General features: G+C 36.2%; 1 protein-coding gene across 7 annotated transcripts in view; it reads left to right on the top strand.

The window, feature by feature from the left end:
- The window catches only part of LOC135203132 (sushi, von Willebrand factor type A, EGF and pentraxin domain-containing protein 1-like), a 257,130-nt gene that overhangs the window by 150,555 nt on the left and 101,575 nt on the right, over positions 1-5,000 (top strand). The window lies entirely within an intron of this gene.

Raw genomic sequence — 5,000 nt, 5'->3', positions numbered from 1 at the left:
CATGTCTTGTTACTTTTAGCGCGTCTCCATTCGCCCTGAAATTTTCAAATCATGGGAAAAGAGAGAGAGAGAGAGAGAGAGAGAGAGAGAGAGAGGAGAGAGAGAGAGAATTCATGTCGATGTTACGTTTTAATCAAGACACGTCAAAACAAATCAGAAATGCTTTGAAAAATAGATAAAGGTTCGGCCACTGGTGTTGCTCTCTGAAATTTTAGCTTTCGCTGTTTTTTTTATGTGAAAACCAAGGAAAATCAAAACGCTAGTTACTGTCACATTCATGCGATCTCGGGTATTTTTGGCAACCTAAAAAGCCTTGATGGTCATTTGGCCTATGTTGCCGGAAGAGAAAAGTCTGCTTGGTTTGCATATATTGGCAACACACAAACAACATTACATTCTTTGAATTTTATTGGCAAAAAGCTGGTTTCAATATTCCTGACATGCATAAGAATAATAAAGGGTTCATAAATTTCAAATTATTTTGTCTACAAATAAATGAACCCTAAAAATTTCTTAAGTATAAGTTGCCATCAGATTAATAACTACTATATTTTTCTAACATATGTTGCCGAAAAACAAAGGACTGTAATATCATAACTTATGTTGACAGGCAATATACGGCTCGGAATCTCTTAAATCTACGTTTTTTTTATATAAAAAAAATGCCCCTATTCTACTCTAATATGCTGCAATCAAACAAATTATTCTACAAATAAACTCTAAGACTTTCTTTACAGGACATTGCCACCAGAAAAATTACCTACAGTTTCTTAGCGTATGCTACCAACAATCTAACAACTCTGTGGCCTTACAATGTGGTACCCAGAAACGAATAACACCAAGATACTCTAGCATATGTTACCAGCAAACAAATGACACTGCAGTGCCTTGAGATGTAAAGGAGATCAGCAGCGCTCAGACCTAACATGCGTTACCGGCAAACAAACGACTCCAAGATACACTAACATTCATTGCTAACCAAGAAACGACTCTCCGATACCTTACTATTGTTGTGAGCAAACAAACAACTTGAATATTGTTTGACTTGACTGCCAACAAACAAAACAAAGGAGGAAGGAATTCCAGGGATGAGTTTCGCCAGGAATTCTCAGAGATCGGCAGATGCTTAATTAACAAACAAACAAACAAAACAAAAATGCTATCATGGATGTCTCTGGTTAATGACTCCCCTCACTCCCTTACTTACATCGCATTTGTATTAAATTTGCCGTTACTCAACTTACAGTACACTATTTTTTTTATAATTTTCTTGTTTCCATCCATACATTTATAAATGATTTTTTTCGTCTTTCTTCACTTCGATATATTAACATTTTTTATGACTTCCAGCGCACGTTAGTAACATATCTCTGTCTCCTATTTCTAACTCGACTTAAATTATTCTCATTTTTTCATTATCCATTCTCGCCATTTTCGTCCTGCTCCTTGACCTTTTTTTTTTTTTTTTTATTCATTTGATTCCTTCACTTTGTATTTATTATAAAGTCAGGTTTGCTGGGCATTCCTCGATGTATACTAACCGTTTGTATATTTTTAAGTCATTCCTACTTATTGTCTCATTTCCTTTGTGTCCATCACTGTTCATTTCCCCATCCCCTTTGTGTCTTTGAACATGCATTCATATTTTCCCCCTTTTGTCATCTGTCCCTTGATTTACATTTGAAGTGTTATCGATGTCTTTATTTCTTTTAACTTACTTGAATATTTTTCTACTATCTTTATGTTCCTGAACTTATTCTCATCTTGTTTCACTTTCTTATGTCCCACAGCTTATTTGTATTTTTTCTACTTTCTTTGTCCCTTACTTTCATTAATATTTTTCATTAATATTTTATCTTTTTCTATTTCCTTCGTGCCTCTTACCTGCCTTTAATTTCTTCTTGCTTTCCTTGTGCACTACACTCATTTGTATCTTTTTCCTACGTTATTCATGCAGCTCACTTCAATATTTATTCTTGTTTCATTTCCTTCACGTCACGTAATTTTTATACTTTCTTATTTCCCTTAACTTGTTTTAATCTTTTTTCGTGCACTCTTTATGCCCTCCAGCTTATTTTGATAGTTTTTATTCTTTCTTCATGTCCTCAACGTATTTTAATAATTTTCTATTATTTCTGATTTCCCTGATCTTATTTTAATCATCTTTATACTATCTTCGTCTCCCTCAGTTTATCTTATTCTTTTCTCCTTCACGTCCTTTCCTCATCTTACCCTTTTTGACCACTCATTGTGATGAGGGCGAACAAACAGATATTCCAAAGAGTGACGAAATCACCCCCAGTTTTTTCCTTTTTCTTTTCGTCTTTTCTTCTCCATTCTTTCGCTGAAGCAGGAAACGCGAGGAAGATCCCATGAAAATGTAAAGGAAGCCGAAAACAAGGTCGTTGATTGTTATGCACCGAAAAAAACAACAACGGTGTGCGCCTAAAAATAACTTTTTTAATCACCTTACATTTTGTCCTTTGAAAGCTAAGAGGTCGTATTTAATGAGGGTCCAGAGATGGCCTCGTTGCCACCCTAGAAGAAGAAGAAGAAGACGGAGGAGGAGGAGGAGTAAGAGGAGGAGGAGGAGGAGAAAGAGAGCATTACATAAGGTGATAGATAATTGGCGGGAAGCAGACGAGAACCTGTTACCCGCCTCAAGAGGACAGACGGATCTTATTTGACTTAACATTGTGATGACTTTATTCATCGATTAATATGGCTTACATATAATCCCATGAGCATCTATACATTTCACTCGCGTGAGGGCGATAGGGCTATTGACTTTCGAAATGAGATTTTAGGATTTGAGTCTGCTGTTATGACTGAGTGGAGAGCGTGATTGGCTTCGGATACGGGATTCATATGTATTACCCCTGCCCTCTATACCCACCCACTCGTACCCTGATGTGAGAAACTGCTGCTACCTACCTACTGGATGAAGGAAGGAAACAAGAGCGTAAGACCTGCAACCTCACCCTGCAAAAATCATTGGCCGAAGATCCTTATTTTGTTAAAACCTCATCTATATTTGGATATGGCCGAATTATTGCGTCTCCAAATATAGTACCATTTCTTCAGGAATAATGGCAGTAAGATACGTCCGACTTAAATAAAAATAATTGTTGAGGATTTGTATTTTTGCTTCTTTCGTTCACAGATGTCTTTCTCACCCATTCTGCTGTCGGTGCCTTCACATACCGTTATTTCTCTTTACCATATTCATCCTGAATGACTGAAGAGTTCACAAGAGTATTTCTGCAGCTTTTTTTTTTTTTTTTTTTTTTTTTTTTTTTGAGACTGAGATGATCAAGATTTTGTAATATGGTTGTCTATTTGTACAAGTCACAAGGACAGCTGTTGCAGCTTCCTACTACAGTGCTTACAGAAGACGATACTAGACAATTTTGCTTCAAGATCTTGCTTCTCCTTTAAGTTTATCAAGTTTAATGTTCTGCTAAATTATTTTGCAGTTTTTTTAAATATGTTTGCCACTATTTGTGACTTATCATACCATGTACGTGCCTCGCGCTAAGGGCTGACTTCGTAAAATAACCAGTAGTTTTAAACATAGTCTGTATCTAGCCCCCTGTTCTGTGATCTCTCTCTCTCTCTCTCTCTCTCTCTCTCTCTCTCTCTCTCTCTCTCTCTCTGTGCTATAAAAAATTCTCTGCAGGTCTTTGTACGCCACAAGCAGTTTTTCCCTTTACCCCCCCCACCCCCCCCCCCCCCCCCCCCCTCCCCCCCCCCCCCCCCCCCCCCCCCCCCCCCCCCCTCCCCAAACTTTTCAAACCATTTGGCTTAGAGTTCCCTTTTGGGAGGATGAATCTAACTGAATATAACGAATTACCCTTGTGACTTTCATTGTTTCTTCGCTTAAAAAGTGTGACTTACATTGTTTCTCCGCTTAAAAAGTGTGACTTTCATTGTTTATCCGCTTAAAAAGTGTGACTTTCATTGTTTCTTCGCTTAAAAAGTGTGACTTTCATTGTTTCTCCGCTTAAAAAGTGTGACTTTCATTGTTTCTCCGCTTAAAAAGTGTGACTTTCATTGTTTCTCCGCTTAAAAAGTGTGACTTATTGTTTCTCCGCTTAAAAGTGTGACTTTATATGTTTCTACGCTTAAAAAGTGTGACTTTTATTGTTACTCCGCTTAAAAGTGTGACTATATTTGTTTCTATGCTTAAAAAGTGTGACTTTTATTGTTTTTCCGCTTAAAAGTATGACTTTATTTGTTTATACGCTTAAAAGTGTGACTTTTACTGTTTCTCTGCTTAAAAAGTGTGACTTTTACTGTTTCTCTGCTTAAAAAGTGTGACTTTTACTGTTTCTCTGCTTAAAAAGTGTGACTTCTATTGTTTCTCCCCTTAAAAAGTGTGACTATTATTGTTTCTCCGCTTAAAAAGTGTGACTTTTATTGTTTCTCCGCTTAAAAGTGTGACTTTTATTGTTTCTCCGCTTAAAAGTGTGACTTTATTTGTTTCGCGTGACTTCTATTGTTTCTCCGCTTAAAAAGTGTGACTTTATTTGTTTCTCTGCTTAAAAAGTGTCACTTTTATTGTTTCTCCACTTAAAAGTCTGACTTTATTTGTTTCTACGCTTCAAAAGTGAGACTTTCATTGTTTCTACGCTTATAAAAAATGGATTTCATTGTATCTAAGCTTATAAGTGTGACTTTCATTGTTTCCACGCTTGTAAAATGTGGATTTCATTGTTTCTAAGCTTGAAAGTGTGACTAATTCTTTCTCTGCTTAAAAAGTGTGATTTGATTTGTTTATATGCTTTAAAAGACTGTGACTTTCATCGTTTATATGCTTATAAAGTGTGGTTTTCATTGTTTCTACACTCAAAAGTGCGACTTTCAATGTTTCTCTGCTTATAAAGTGTGAATTTCATTGTTTCTATTCTTGAAAGTGTGATTATCATTGTTTCTGCGATTAAGTGTAACTTTCATTGTTTTAACGCTTATAAGTGTGACTCATTTCTACGTTTATAGTC

This window comes from Macrobrachium nipponense, chromosome 33, assembly GCF_015104395.2.
Source record: "Macrobrachium nipponense isolate FS-2020 chromosome 33, ASM1510439v2, whole genome shotgun sequence".
Lineage (NCBI taxonomy): Eukaryota > Metazoa > Arthropoda > Malacostraca > Decapoda > Palaemonidae > Macrobrachium > Macrobrachium nipponense.
Note: the sequence above shows the minus strand (reverse complement) of the source record. Positions and strands in the feature narration are given on the sequence as shown.